This window comes from Hylobates moloch, unplaced genomic scaffold, assembly GCF_009828535.3.
Source record: "Hylobates moloch isolate HMO894 unplaced genomic scaffold, HMol_V3 SCAFFOLD_16, whole genome shotgun sequence".
In the NCBI taxonomy this organism is placed as follows: domain Eukaryota; kingdom Metazoa; phylum Chordata; class Mammalia; order Primates; family Hylobatidae; genus Hylobates; species Hylobates moloch.
In genome coordinates, this window is record NW_026652291.1 from 45,881,020 (window position 1) to 45,897,865 (window position 16,846).

At 40.7% G+C, this 16,846-nt stretch overlaps 1 protein-coding gene across 1 annotated transcript in view; it reads left to right on the forward strand.

Annotated features, from left to right (window-relative positions):
- Positions 1-11,633: 11,633 nt before the first annotated feature.
- CCDC175 (coiled-coil domain containing 175) overlaps positions 11,634-16,846 on the forward strand; it is an 83,834-nt gene continuing 78,621 nt past the window's right edge. The window contains exon 1 of the mRNA XM_058429854.1: positions 11,634-12,357. The gene's annotated coding sequence lies outside the window, so the exon portion shown is untranslated. The remainder of the gene's footprint in view (positions 12,358-16,846) is intronic.

Consider the following 16,846-nt stretch of genomic DNA (forward strand, 5'->3'; position numbering starts at 1 on the left):
CTTTCACAGGCATCTGCTCATTAGGAAGGTCTAATTAGGAACTCTCTTTGCTGGCAGTGGTGGAGAAGATTCCTAAGGAAACTCCAGGTTTACAAAATAGTAGGTATGGATGTAGATTTTTCACAAATGGAACATGGGGCACATTATACCCTGTTTCTACAGGGAGCATCAGCCCAGGTGATATTCAAGATGATGGAAATAATGTGAACAGATGAGAAGAGCACCAAGAGCAGAGCCCCTGGAAAACCCAGAGTGAAGTGATTCTGAAAGCTGTGAACAGTAGAAAATTCTTACAGCCCATATATGGATGAGTGAAGGCAGTAAGAGCAAATGAAGAAGCTCAGTATTCTAACGGATAAAGCACGATAGTTTCTATGTCCTCTGCTCTTTCGCCACCTATGTTAGTTTCCTAGGGTTGCTCTACCAAAGTACCAAAATCTGGGTTGTTTTTTTTTTTAAACTCTCAGGCTGGAGTGAAGTGGCACAATCTCAGCTCACTGCAACCTCCACCTCCCAGATGCAAGTGATTCTCCTGCCTCAGCCTCCCAAGTAGCTGGGATTACAGGTGCGTGCCACCACATCGGGCTAATTTTTATATTTTTAGTAGAGATAGGGTTTCACCATGTTGGCCAGGCTGGTCTCAAACTCCTGACCTCAAGTGATCCACCATCTCAGCCTCCTCCCAAAGTGCTAGGATTACCAGGTGTAAGCCATCGTGCCCAGCCTCAAAATCTGGGTCTCACTGCAAATCCTCTGGTTCACCCATTTCTTGCCTCAGCCTAAGTGGGATACAGGCACGCCCCATACCAGTTAGAGACGGGGTCTCACCATGGTCTCGATCTCCTGACCTCGTGATCCGCCCACCTCGGCCTCCCAAAGTGCTGGGATTACAAGCGTGAGCCACCGCGCCCGGCCAAAATCTGGGTTTCTTAAAACAACAGAAATTTATTCTGTAACCTCTGGAGGCTAGAAGTCCAAAATCCAGGTGTTGGCAGGGCCCTGCTCTCTTTGTCGGCTCTAAGGGAGGACCCTTCCTTGCTTCTTCTAATGTCCACATTTGTCAGCCATCCTTGGTGCTCCTGGCTTGCAGATGGGATACTCCAGTCACTGGGTACCGCCTCCCTGTGTCATATTGTCTTCCTTCTGTGTCCAAATTTCCCCTTTGAATAAGGACACCTGTCATAGTGGAATAGGGCGCACCCTAAGGACCTCATTTTAACTTGATTATCTCTATAAAGACCCTGTTTCCAGTAAGGTCACATTTCTGAGGTACAGGGGTTTGGGGCTTCAACACACCCGGTTTAGGGGTGGTGCACAGTTCCACCTGACACCACCTCAGGGCTCATATGGGCCCTTACCCTACTATAAAGACTTCCTCCTGGTGTAGATCCCAAACCTATCTCTGCATTTTGTTTCTGTCTCTAGGAAATCACTGCTGAGAAGTAGCCCCACAGCTTTCTACCTCACCCAAATGCATGTGGGGTGTGGTCGATTGCTGGGCCTTGCTTCACAGCTGTGAGGTTCTAGCAATCACCACATTGTCCTTGAATAGGGCTGCTCTGAGCATCAGAAGGTTAGCACTCTCTTCTGTGTGCAGAGAAGCACATGGGGGAGACAGAGGAGCCACCACTGGAGCTCACACCAAATGCGGTCGTGGTTGGAGGGGGCTAAATCCCCTCTGCTGATCCAGGCAGAAGGGCCACCTGCCTTCAGACGCTGACCCACTTCCCTAGTGCTTGATATTGGCACCCTCCTCAAGCTCCTCAATCGGATTTGTATTGTATAATTTTATTTTTGTGGTTTATTTTATGATTTTACATTTTCCTTAATTCAGTACATTTAATATTAAATTCAATGTTACAAAATCAGTCTGGCTGGCCACATTTTCTTTGATGAGTAAATTGAAATGAATTAATTTGCATTCTAGACCATTATTGTCTTTGAAAGCAATTCTGCTAGAATCAGCTGTGTCTGGTTTCTTGTGGCAGACTGCGACAGTTACTACTTGAGACTGTCACTGTGACAGTTAGTACTGTTACTACTTGAGACCGTCATTACGAGACTGAACGAAGGGGGATGAATGTAGAAATAATAACAAAAAAAAACAAAAGAAACTGTGTTAAAGAAAGGTGCCAGGGGAAGAAGAAGAGGGCTCCCTGCTTCTAGTGAGCAAGGGCAGCAGCCCTGAGCTTCTACAGCCCTTTGTATTTATTGGGTGGAAAAAGCAGGGAGGAGGAGCTAACGATTGGTCAGCTGCTTGATTGATGACAGGTTCATATTATTGCCAACAGGCTTCAGATTTGCCTAATCATAAGAAACACTTGTGCCTGGGTCGTGTCTGCCCTCAGCATTCCTTCTGGGTGGCAGATGCAGTTTGTGAGTTTGCCAACATTCTGCATTTATGAGAATAGTTTGCTGTTTACTCATACAGCCTCCAGTGGTATACTGAGTTGATCACGACCCTCACTCTTTTGGCCTGCAACAGTTTCTCCCTAAAATGATAAAATGGTCCTTAAGAATTAACACTTCATCTTGGCCTGCTTTCTCTAAACATACAACTGCTCTGAATTTTGCTTTGTATGTTTATGTCTTTATAAAACAAGAGAAGTCATCACTAAATTATGACAGGAGTCAAATTCTTAAGTGACTAATGGCAGCCTACGTCAAAATAATACTCAAAAATTAAACAGTTCATATGAAGGGTAACTTTTTTTCAACCTTTATTTCTAGCCATCTCTAACAGAAATAAGGTAGCCAAATATAATGGACGAGACATTAACCTTTTTTAAGAAAATATTCAGACATTTTAAGTAACTAGCATTTTGTAATAAAACTATCACATTGAATTATATCTTCCCCAAAGTGATTTTTTCATGATGCATTTGACATGTCAGAATCAAGATATTTAAGACTGCTTTTTAAAATGTATTATCAAAATTAAATTTAACTTGTCTTTTAATAAAAAATGGTTTTAGCATCTCCCAGCCATTTTTCAAGTACTTAATAAGCTCAGTGGAGGAAACGCTTATGTTTGGCTTATGAATCAAGGTGATGGTAAAATGTACTTTGTCAAAATTCAAGTCGTGAATAGATAATTCTCTCTTTTATCTTTGTTCCCTTGACTTATAAATCCAGGGCCAGTCAATAAAAAGGGTGTGTGTGTCATGGAGACAGAGAGAAATGAACAGGGAAGAGCATATGAAATGGGGTACACAGATTTGCCTCCAGCTTTCCGGAGTGGTGCTTCATCCTTTCAGCAAAACATTCTTGAGGAATACCTGGCCAGTCCTCACGCACAGTGCCTCTCCAAAGCTCTACACTTCCCTAAGACATATTCCTGGAATGCTTTCACATCTCTGTGGTTCAAGAGGCACATGCAACCACGTGGAAGCCCACTGCGCTTCAAGCTCCCACTTCTTCCCTATCAGGGAAGCTCCCACTGGGATTAGAGTGTGACTGTATACCCCTTCAGTGGAGATGGTTCAGAAGCCAGCTTTGCAAGCAAAGAATTTCTTTAATCACATATTTCATCTTAGAAGTTTTTTTTTTTTTTTTTTTTTTTTTTGAGACGGAGTCTCGCTCTGTCACCCAGGCTGGAGTGCAGTGGCGCGATCTCGGCTCACTGCAAGCTCCGCCTCCCGGGTTCACGCCATTCTCCTGCCTCAGCCTCTCCGAGTAGCTGGGACTACAGGCGCCCGCCACCACGCCCGGCTAATTTTTTGTATTTTTAGTAGAGACGGGGTTTCACCGTGGTCTCGATCTCCTGACCTCGTGATCCGCCCGCCTCGGCCTCCCAAAGTGCTGGGATTACAAGCGTGAGCCACCGCGCCCGGCTCATCTTAGAAGTTAATGTGAACTTGTCTGTCATTGCATAAGACCTTTGCATTTACCTTAATTTAAAAATTCTTCCCCATACTTCTGCATTAAGTTGATTCAAGGAGAATATACTATGTTTTTCTTTTTACACCAAATAGCCCTAGTTTGAGATACATGGTCTTCAGTACTCAAGATGCCATGAAGACAGTTTTGCCTGGGAGATGAAATAGATTTTGACCCTTGAAAGGGGGCTGCATTATGACAGCAGACTTGGGAAGACCATGCTGCATCTTAGTCAAGCTTGGCTTTCTTCTCAGAAACTCTGTGTCCGTCCTCCAGAAAGGCAGGTGAGGCCCTTACTTCCAATTAGCTAGCAACAATAAATGAAGGATTTTATTATCAAATCTTTGTAACATTATCAGGGATATTCCCAAAGGTATATGGGCAATGATTTTTACAATAGCAAATATTGAAAACAATCTTAACATGCCAAGTATCAAGCAACTGAATAAGTAAATTATAGACCTCCTAATGAAAGACCATATAGCCACTTAAATCGTCTTGGGGAATGATATTCTGGCATGGAAAATTGTTCACAATATAGCACTGAGTGAAGAAGGTAAGCTACAAAAATAATATGAAATGCACAGGGAAACATTAATCAGTAAAATGAAGAAATCAACATAGAAAATATGAGGGCATACAACAAATATTGAATGTAATTATCTTCCCTCGGGGAAGACTTTGAAAGATCATCCTTTCTCTTTGTGTGTGTGCTTTTTAAGGTTTTTAGATTGTTTACATTTTATCTGTGGTGTCTTTTTCTCATTTTTTAAAAATTGAAATATTGTTCTAAACCCCATACCTATCAAAACCAAAGCTATGAAAATGAGTGAAAAATCACCCCCCAGTAAATATTATTCTCTCATTTGTTCAAATCAAAATTTAGATTTTTCTTACTTTCATCTCTGGTTCATACCTGCACCCATGCCTTTCTCTTTTCGGCTAATAGGTAAACTAACTGGTGGGTGTCAAAGGAGAATGGAATTTATATGTTTCAAAGCAAAGCTTATTCTCTTAACATTGCTGATTTGCTTTATATAACTAATAATTGTTCTAGTTTCTTTCTGCCTTATTTATTTATTTATTTATTTATTTAGAGACAGAGTCTCACTCTGTCCCCCAGGCTGGAGTGCAGTGGCACAATCTTGGCTCACTGCAACCTCTGCCTCACAGGTTCAAGCAATTGTCTGCCTCAGCCTCCTGAGTAGCTGGGATTACAGGCGCCCGCCACCACGCCTGGCTAATTTTTTGTATTTTTAGTAGAGATGTGGTTTCACCGTCTTGGCTAGGCTGGGCTTGAACTCCTGACCTCGTGATCCACCGGCCTTGGCCTCCCAAAGTGCTGGCAGGTGTGAGCCACCACGCCCAGCTGCCATTGTTGTTTTTAAATTAAGTTTATTTTATTTTTTTCAATAACAGAAGTAATATATATTAATTACAGAATATTTAAATGATGCAGATTCTCCTTTTCAAAGAAAACCAAAAGGCATTTTGGGATAAAGCCTTTTTTTTCCTAGACATTTAAAAATAATTGAATTCATATTATCTATATAATTTTTGAATTCTGCCTTTAAATTTAAAATAACAAATATATTTCATATACATTTTTCTATGGTATCTTTCTTAATCAAAATATTGTTGTATTAGATTTCTCAAACACACTGGATGTTTTTAAAGTATCAAAACTTTTAAATATAGGGGAAACATTCTAAGAATAAGTTCTCTTTTTTCTTATATTGTGAAATGTGCTGCCAGTTATTGAATTATGATCTGCTAATTGCCCTTCATGTTTCTATTTGACCAGTCCTCTTATTTATAACCAAAATTTAAGAAAATGATAAAAATACTAATATTTGTGCTATGGATATATCTCAAGTATTTCATTTTACTTAGTAATATTACATTTTAATTTAGTATGGTGTTTGAAAGACTTTTAAAGCCCAAAACTTCTCTCAAATGAAACATGACAGATATCTTATTGCTTATAACCATAAAAGGCACTGTGCTAAGTGTTTACATTTATTATTCCATTTCATCTTCAAATTAGGCCTATAGAAAGAGATATACCATTTTACATATAAATGAACTCCTAGTTCAAATCTTGCCTAAGATCAGTCTTCAAGACAGAGGTTTGGATCTGAGAATGTTATTCAATCACATTTTATCTCTAAGTTGCAAGTCAATTGAGAAACATGCCAAGGAACCGGCTGAATGAAGGTGAGATGACCAGTTCTGCTACTGATAAAGTTGCTTAACTATGGCCAGAGTGAGGCTTCCTGTGACTTCTATTCCCTCAGCACCAAGTGAGGATGTGCACCTTACCCATGCACTGGACAGAGCTCACAATACAAGGAAGCAGAGCAGCAGTGAGTCTAGGGGGCAGGCCAGGCCGACAGGGAGAGAGCAGATGAGGCCAGGCCTCCTCACTTCCCTCTCCAATATCACATTTCTTCCTTTGAGAAGAATGAAGAAAGGGTAGAGGGAAGATACAAGTTTTGCCACCATTTGTTTTCCTCTTGGGAATGGATTGGAAGTACCTGTGTCCCATAGACAGAGAGAGTAGATTCCAATCCAGGTCTTTTTATACCAAAAGCCAATGGACTTTACTTACAACAGCCAACAATGATGACAAGACCTATTTATTCATTAAAACATGCCATCTATGAGGACTTCTATTAGGCAACACCTTAAAATATATAGTTTGGATTGTATACTGTCCTTAAAAAGAAACAAAACTGAATTTTTCTCTATTAATTTTTGTGAATGCAATCCATCAACCAGAGCCTAGCAGGTAACAGCACACTCAAAAGAGTAATTGAATGGAGTTTAATGGAAAAGTAGGGCAGAGTTTAGGAGGACGAACCAGAGATGATGCGGTGCCTGTGGTCTAGCAAGAGTGGGAGCCTCTACCACCCTTACACCTGAAGGGACAAAAGGAGGGAATGTGCGCTTAAACCAGAGAAAGTAGCCAGGGCCTCCTGACAGGAGCTGAGGTTCACAGGAGGGCTGCAGCTAGCCTTCCGTGAAGGTTACAGGGAGAAAGCCCAGGCAATAAACAACATTTTCACTCTTCTTACAGCTGTCTCAGACACAGGCTTTCCATCCAAAAAGTTACTTTGAAAATTTAAAAATTAAATACTACCACTCAGTTTGGTGGGGTGTTTTCTCCCCTCCATCAGGGCATACACTTGTCAGAAACTGCTATGTTGTCTGTATTTTCTTTCTGATACTACTCACATATTGAGGGCTCAGTACAAACATAGCACCTCAGCATGTAAATTCTTATAAGGACAAGTTGCTCAGCAATGACTGTGATGCATCCAGTCTGAGATAACTATTAAATAGGCAGTATTGTTATTTTTTCATGGGGCATTCATAAGAATATCCAGAAACTCCATAGTACTCATTCCATCCAATAAATATGTTTGAAGTACTCCTAACTTTAAAATTTTAAACTCTTAAGTTTTTCTCAAAGAGAACTTACCACACTATAATCTCTCAGTGGCAGATCGATGCTGTCTACCTTTTTGCTCAATAGAATATATAGTTCATGGTTTTTTTTTCTTTTATTCCCCTAAGTAGGAAAGAACATTCAAATGCTTGCCACCACAAAATATATTCCCAATAGAATAAATGGAGTTTTCTTTAGGGACCTTTATATCATGGTAGTTTATCTGTATGAGCCCATCTGTGCCCCCAGTTTATGATAGAACTGTAACCTCCGTTGGGAAGAATAGTGCTAAGCCAAGGGCATCCTCTTCTGGCTGTTACAGAATTTCTTACTAGATGAAATGCACTTACTTTTTTTCCCTTTTTACAAAACTTTACTTTGATTTTTATTTTGCTCTTTAATTCTTTATTTGGGTATTATATTACATATATCTAGCCAATTAACTAATTATATAGTTCAGCTACTTGATATATTAGTCAATAAGGTTATTTCGAGGCTATCAGCGTAAAATTTCCTAGGAATTGTATAGCATCATTGAGCCAGGGACTGTGCCAGGCTCTTTACAAACATTATTTTTAACCTTCAGAAGTTCGAAATTCTACATGATTGGTACTTTTATTTTTATTTTCCAAGTGAGGAAACAAAATCTCAATGTAACTGGTGCAAGTTTCCACAGCTAGTAAATGAGCCCTGATTGTCTGTTTTTGAAGCTGGGCTCTTTCCACTGAGCCATACTGCCTTTCTAGTGTTTCCTGGCCCCTCTCCCTACGATCTCTAGCTCAGGAACAACACTTTCTCAGCGCGACTATTTGGTTGCAAGTAATAGAAACCCACTAAAGTATATTAACCATAAATGGGCATTTACTGGAAGAACACAACAGAGTCCAAAGGCTTAACTGCAGGGGATGGAGTATTTTTCTCAACACACAATTTTGCTGCTTTGACCTTTGTGGTTAAAGACGGAAGTGCTTAAATCATTCCCTAACAATTCTGCCATGAATAGAGGCAGAAAAGAAAGCACACAAATCTTAAGGAGCTTTATCTAATGACTTAATTTTATATACACATTCATCCTGAGCCAGAATACACATCTACATTGCAACAGGACAAGAAGCCGTAACAGTTGGAGTCATGGTGACAATTCATTCTGTAACTCCGGAAGCTCATTTATCCAGCAGAGCTGAGAATCAGGAGTTCTCATTAACTAAAATCACAGTTAACTAAGATTTACCCCTTTAAAAATAGTAATTAGGTAATAATTCCGGTGCCATAAAATTTACTTAGAAGCAACCTTTATGTACAATGTAATCTGATGATTCAAAATGTCCTTCAGCATCTTGTAATGGTAATGATCAGGAAGACCATTGTAAATGTCAGTTCTTGCCATACTGGCCTGGATACAAAAGTGGTGTGAAAGACCCTGTGGAAGTTGCTTTTTTCCCTAGTATTTTTTTTTTTCTAATACTAGACCTGAACTGCAGAAGATATTAAGCCCTATACTTTTTTAAATTCTGAACACATGAATCTTTTCTATTATGTTTTCAACAATATTGTAAATATCTATTATGTGCAAATGACTGTACTAGGTGCTGCAAGAGATGCAGATTTGTGGTATGGCTTATTTTGCTCCAAGCATTGTTTTAAACATTTTAACTACATTAATTGATTTAATTCTCATGATTATCCTACAATGAAGGCCCAGTTTTACAAACGAGAAAATTGAGGCTTAAAGTTTATAAAGATAATAAGTAAGAAGGCTATTACACAGAAAACCATAAATCCACTCAGCCTGATAACTATCACCTATGAAAAGTTTGAACATAGCGCTTTGAAAACGCAGAGATTATTGGGATAGTCATAGGCAGAGAAACCATCTGCAATGCAGACTTTGAGTTTGAACAGGCTGAAATTTCACATGCTTGCAGCATAGCCAAGTGAGAATGTTTAGTCTTCGAGATTAACACTTAGGGGAGAAGATGGGCAGGAGATGCCACTCGAGAGTTATTTGTGAAGATTTACCTCTATGCAAGAGGAGAGTTTAGAGAGTATAAAGAGACCAGGATGGAGCCTGAGGAGAATGCCCCCTTTCAGCAAAGAGAAGAAAGAAAACAAGGGAGCCAGTGAGGATGTGAAAAAGGAATAACCAGAATGAGAAAAGTAGAATGGCACAGTGTCTTGAGAACCAATTAGGAGTGAGTTTCTAAAGAAGGGTTGAGGGAGCTGGGCAAGGGTGTCAGATTGTGCAGGAAAGAAGATGGAGTTGAATGAGGCTTAGAACAAAGGCAATTAGAAGATGAGGAGAAGGCATTTTAGAATGCAGAGTAAAAGGATGCATTACAGCCAACATGGAGACCACACTTTTAAGAAGTTTGGCAACGAAGGGAAGCAGGGGGATTCCATGGCAGGAGGGTTTATGAGAGGCCTAGGTTTAGTAAGAGAACACTGGGCTGGAGGTCCGAGGAACACTTGGAAGACCTAGGTGAGCAGGAGCTCATTGAGGAAGGTCCCTGAGGAGATGCAAGAGAATGGGAGTGAAAGCTGCAATTATTTATGTGTATTTTTACTTTCCCTAAAGAGCTCCAGAAATTCTTACCTGCATCCACATATGGAGGTCATTCAGTGACATTTTGTAAATTAATAAAAAAGAAAAAAGGAAAAAAAGACAGATTTTTAAATCAAATGGAGAGTTTACCTACTCCAACAGTCTTACTGAATCATCTTGAGATGAATCATCAAATACACTTTAAAAAAAAAACTAAAAATAAGAAAAAATAAGGAAAATAAGAATATTGCTACTTAAAGATCACAGTGTTGGAATTGTCTGTGAGAATGCTAAATGAGCATTTAAAAAAATAATCATTGCTACAAGGATGGCCCCTGAAACGTACTTTAAGATAATAATGATAAAATGAAATAAGGTACCTTTGCTAAATATGGCATTGGTTGTTTCAGGCCTAATTTAGTTTCTAATTACTCTGCAAATTTTCACTTGAAAAAAATCATAATGCCTTTAAATTGATATCCTATCCTACCATAAAATGTTACCTTAGGCAGAAATAAACTGATTTATTACCAAGCAGTTACCAGCAGGGAGCAGCCCGATCTGTTCATCAGCACCAGCAATATTGTCTGCAGCATAAAATCCAACTCCTTAGTTTGGAATTCAGGCCCTTCACAATGAAGTCACTACCCAAGTTTCTGGCTGGGCTTCTGCTTTTCCTCTCCAAGCACCTAACGCTCATTGGCCACACCTCCATGGCTCTGCTAACATCCTGTAGAATGCGGAGTGCCCTCCTCACCCCAGCCCCAACTCCCTGCCCTGGTTTTTGGGCCACAGAACAGCTCTGGCAGGGCAGGCAGTGCACCAACCTGGAGTCGGAAGTCCTTCCATGCCACTGTTCAACTCTACGGCTGAGGGGTTAACCTCAAGGTTATTGAATCGCTCATCTAAGTGTAATTTTCAAAAAATAGGATACTGATAATAATCACCCCAGAGAGTTGTGATAAAGTCATGGAAGCAAGTACATTTTGTAAAACTGTAAAATGCCTTGCAGTTGTGGGCAGTAGTTATGGTACCGCACTTCTCATGAGGAATTGCACCTGGTTCTCAAGTGTGCTTCAAAATCCCCCCTTTTCCCACCTTCAAGGCCGTCTTCTTAGGAACGGGACAAATCTCATCCACAGGTTTAGTCAAATGATCGATTAGACTATTTGGTATGTAAGAAAGCCCCACACATGCCGACTGGATTAACTGAGAAAGTGAACCTCTAGGGAAAACAGCACTGCCCAAGCTCTAGTCCCTGGAATGGGGAGGGCTCTAGAAAGGAGGATCCTGTGAGGGGAAGCAGCTGGCAGCTCCGGATTTCTACTTCCTCTTTTTTTTTTTTTTTTTTCTTTTGAGACAGGGTTTCGCTCTTGTTGCCTAGGTTGGAGTGCCACGGCGTGATCTCCGCCTCCCAGGTTCAAGCCATTCTCCTGCCTCAGCCTCCCGAGTAGCTGGGGTTACAGGCGCACGCCACCTTGCCTGGCTAATTTTTTAATTTTTAGTAGAGACGGGGTTTCACCATGTTGGCCCGGCAGGCCTCCTCCTCTTTCTCTTGCCTCTCTCTTCCTCAGCAGGGCCTCCCCTGGCGCCACCTATAGGTCTGTTTTGTATAATACATGCTCAGGACCCAGCACACAGTAGGCACACAACAAACACGCCATCCAGTGGCAATGGCATGGAAATAAAACCAATTTCCCACCTCTGTGACATTGACGGTTGATTTAATTACAGAAATTTTCACTAAGGATTGAACGACCAAGAGGCTTAAGGAAGCCTAGGGATGGCAGAAAGGAGAGTCGCATTTCTATTTCAGAAGAAATGCTTTTTATTTTCCATTAGTAGAAGGAAAAGATGAAAAATACTTAGCCTGTGCTCTGTGGTAAGCACATCTTTATTCTGCTTAATCTTCATAATCCCAATATGTAAAAATCCCATTGTACAGATGAAGAATGGAGGCTTGAGTCTAAGCCAGTCTAAAACCTCTAGCAAATAACGCAACCAATATATGTCCCAAACCTGGTTAGCCCCAAGAAATTGCTGGAGATAGATAAAAACAAAGAAAGATAATGGAAAAGGGATCCTCTTAGTCAGTTGTTACAAACACTGACATGGTCTGTTCTTCCTCAGAGATGTCCTGATTTCCTTGTTTGGCATAACTCCATCAGAGGCACCAATCCATCTGTTTGCTTCTCTAACAATCTGGCACCACCTGGGGAACATAATCTTCTTGCCATTTTACCACAAAAATACCCATATGCTGGAGTCACTGTAGCTGAGAATTATAGCCTGACCACAGGACAGACAATTTAGAAGCTGTGAGAATCCCAAGGGATAGAAAATCTTTGTTGAATATATAAACCTTTTGCAGACCATTGAGGAGGAAAGCCAACTTGAAGGCTTGAACTGGGGAAATCTTACTAGCACACAATGCGGGAGGACCAAGCCTTTGCAGCCCCTAAGAAGGATTCACCCAGCCAGCTAGGTGAGTCAGCCAGCATCACAAGGGACTGATGTCGGGGTTCATAAATAATAGTTTGGACAACATACGTATGGCTGACATCCTGTGGAAAAACCTCCAGCTCTTCTGAACCCTCTTCTCTCCCACTGCCTCCACAGAGAGGCTAGAAATTCAGATTCTCACTGTCCTAACCTCTTTTTCTTTTTTCGTTTTTCTTTTTTTTTTTTTTGAGAGGGAGTCTTGCTCTGTCGCCCAGGCTGGAGTGCAGTGGCGCGACCTCGGCTCACTGCGAGCTCTGCCTTCCGGGTTCACGCCATTCTCCTGCCTCAGCCTCCCGAGTAGCTGGGACTACAGGCGCCCGTTACCATGCCTGGCTAATTTTTTGTACTTTTAGTAGAGACGGGGTTTCACTGTGTTAGCCAGGATGACCTCGATCTCCTAACCTCGTGCTCCACCTGCCTCGGCCTCCCAAAGTGCCGGGATTATAGGCATGAGCCACCGCGACCAGCCTCTAACCTCTTTTTTATAGGTGGCCTTGGGATCCAGCTCTAGCCACTGAGACATAAAAGGAAGTATATGGGACTCTGAGCAGATTTTCTTCCTTGACGAAAAGGAAGAAAGTCTTCTACATGTGGCTCCTTTCCACTTCTCCCTGCCTTTGCACAAGGGTGGGATGTCTGGGGCTGCAGCAGCCATCTATGACCATGAGGCAACAAGCTTGATGATGAAATGATAACATGCACAAAGCACTGAAACAGGCAACCACTTTCTATATGTGAGATGTTTGACCCAATTACCAAGAATGGAACTTTGCCTTGATCTAACTCAGGGTCTAGGCCCAAGGAGTTTAGACTTTGCCTAGAGATACTAGATTTATGCAAAGATGCTGTAAGAGCAATGTTATCATCAAATACAATATAGACCTCACATACACAGACTGCCAGAACACATGAATGTATTCACTCCTGTGCAAGTTAGGGGCCAAACTCCAGGGAACAGTTGGGTTCTTTATCTGGCTCTAACAGCAGCAAGGGCTAAACAGAAACAAACTTGCTTTATGGTAACTAAAAATCTATGTCAGCACTGGACTGGAGGATTCTCAATGTCATACTGGCTGTTCAGCAAAAGTCCTCTTTAAAATACTGACTGAAAGATAAATGTATCTGTTTGTGTTACCAAAGTAAAAATACATGAGAAAGGGACATGTATTTTGGCTAAGTGAACACCATCTGTAAGTAGTGAGGCTGAGAAACCTTTTTTTATATGTCAATTATTTTTAAAGTTTCCTATGGCTGCTGTTACAAATTACCACAAATTTAGTGGCTTAAAACAATACAAATGTATTGTTTTAAGTAAAGCAAATTTAAAAGTAAAACAATACTTAAATGTATTGTTTTACCATTTAGGAGGTCAGAAGTTCGAAATGAGTCTTTCTTAGTGAAAATCAAGATGTCAGCAAGGCTGAATTCTCTCTGGAGGCTCTAAGGGAAAATCTGTTTCCTTGCCTTTTCTAGTTTCCAGAGACCACCTGCATTCCTTGGTTCATGGTTCCCTTCCTCCATCTTCAAAACTAGCGGTGTAGCATCTTCAAATCTTTCTCTGACTTTGATATTGACTCACCTGCCTCTGCCTTTCAGTATAAGAACTCTTGTGGCCAGGCGCGGTGGCTCACGCCTGTAATCCCAGCACTTTGGGAGGCTGAGGCGGGTGGATCACCTAAGGTCAGGAGTTTAAGACCAGCCTGGGCAACGCAGGGAAACCCTGTCTCTACTAAAAATACAAAAATTATCTGGGCGTGGTGGCAGGTGCCTGTAATCCTAGCTACTTAGGAGGCTGAGGCAGAAGAATTGCTTGAACCCAGGAGGCAGAGGTTGCAGTGAGCCGAGATTGCACCACTGCACTCCAGCCTGGGCAATAAGAGTGAGACTCCATCTCAAAACAAACAAACAAACAAACAAACAAGCAAAAACTCTTGTGATTACATTGGGCCCACCTTGACAATCTAGGCTACTTTCCTCATCTCAGAGTTTACTGATTAACAATCTTAATTTCCTCTACAACCTTAATTACCCCTTACCAGGTGACCTAATATATTCACAAGTCTCAGGGATTAGGATGTGGACATTTTGAGGAGGCATTATTTTACCTACCACATCTATAATTTCACTAACCAGGAATAACTACAGGTAACATTTTAGTAAACAATTCTTCTCAGACCATTTTCTATGCATATGTTTATAGAGATATATCTATATACATCTCTATAGATATATGGACTTGTAAAAATTAAATATTAATTGAATACTGTACATTTCTTTTTCAACTTGCTTTTCCCACTTTATACATATGTATGTGTATGTACATGTAAATTTCTACCCATTATTCTTAGTAGGTACCCTATTATTACTTTATCATTAGTGTTTTTTAAGTATCTACCATGTGCTCACTTAATTTAATCCTTTGAACAATCCTATGAACTGAGAACTCCTATCACTGTCACCACCCCTTTAGAGCTGAGACACTGGCAGCATGAGCTGGGAGGCTGTCTCAGGAGATACTCCATCCAATCAGTAGTGGAACGCATTTAAATCCACCAGGACCCAAGCTCTTAACCACATGGTGGATTGCCTCCTAGATTGTTCCACTGCATGGATGTCCCATAAATTATTTAACAACGGTGTCCTACTGTAGATCATTTGGGCTATTTTTCACGATTTAAAACAGGACTGCAATAAATGAGTTCATACCTAGGTCCATGGACAAACCTGTGATTATTTCTTTAAGAACAATTCTTAGAAGAATTACTGTATGCCAAGGCTCCTTACACAAATTTCCAAATTGTCCTTCAGGTAGTATGCATATTCCCAGTATCAATACTTTGAAGTATTATTCTTTTTAATCTTAATAGTATGAGGAAATGAGAGTATTATTTTTCTTTTAATGCTAATGAGGGTAAATGTTTTTTCAATATGTTTCTTGGGTTTTTTTTCTTTTATTAAGTGCTGATTCATAGTTTGCCTAGATTTCTATTTCAGAATTAATAAAGTTTCTTTTGAAAAGTTATGGTTGAATTTTGTACAGGGCATCCCATATAAAAGGAACCATGAGACAAGGTAGAAGCTGATCGTTTCTCACAAAATATTTAATTTGTAAAAATTAAATATCGAATACTGTACATTTCTTTTTCAACTTGCTTTTCCCACTTTATACATATGTATGTGTATGTACATGTAACTTTCTTACAAAGTTCAGGGAAAAAGAAAGTATTAGAGACATGAAGGGAAATAAAGAAATGTGAGAAAATCTATAACAAATCTAGTAAGTGGGGAGGACACAAAATGCCTCCTTAAGATTAGCCTTTATTCATAAATAATGGAGAGCAATGTGATCCAAATGAGGGGATGAGTAGGAAGAGTCTTCTGGTGACAGCATAAGGGTTGCCTTGAAGTGGTCCAGTCTAGATATTTCCAGAAGAGAGAAGTATATCACAAGGAATTTGTTACAAGGACTATAGAAGCCAAAGGGTAAGAAGATAAAGAAGACCCCAGACATCAGAGCTGCCGTAACACCTGTACTGTACGCACAAGCTCACATTTAGTGCTGAGCAGCTGGAGACTGCTGGAGTCACTGGCTCCTATTCCTGCCACCTCTACAGTCACCAAAACTGCTGGGACCTACAGTCGACTGTAGCCTGAAACTACCACTTCTGGAGGCAGAAATAGCATGATTTCTCAGCCTTCTAATCTCCCACCAGTGTTTCCCATTAGTGGAACTTACCAAGAAAACAGCTGGCAAGGATATCCAGGAAATTTCATATCCAGTCTTCTTGCTCCTGCCACACAGAGGAGGGCCCAGAAGGGCAGGAACAGATTTGAATACCAATAGACCAAATCCAGCAAAAAAGGAGGATGTTGTCCAGGATGGTGTCCAACGCCAAAATATTGCTCTCCCTGGATGAAGGAGGCCTGGATTCTAGAACTAGTTCTGCTACTGATATGCTGTGACCCCTCCAAGGCAGTGTTGCACAGTGGTTCAGGACGTAGCTCAGTGCCCTCACTTGCAAAGCAGGCAATAATACCTAGCTCAAAAGATTATTTGTGAGGGTTAAATGGGGTACTGCAAAGTATTTAAAACAGTGCCTGGAACAAAATAAGCATTTAACAATTGATAGCTATTGTCATTGTTACTATCATTCTAATTTCAATTTTGCCATCTGTAGAGAAAAGAAGAGGAGGGTTGAATCACCTTTGCTTCTCTCTAACCCACCAGAGGAAAAGGAACTGACAGACTCAACCTGAGCCTCATGCTAAGCTGAATTTTGGAGATGCAGAGAAAAAATGAATAATATCCTCCTGTCCCTGTCATCACAGAGCTCACAGTTCGATGGGGAGACAGAGAAAAATCATTATGATTCAAGGCAAAATGTGCTCAGTGATATACTAGATACAAGGAAAGTTCTAAAATAGTACAAAAGAAGGTTTTGTAGCATAGTAGAAAGCGTCATACAGACTTC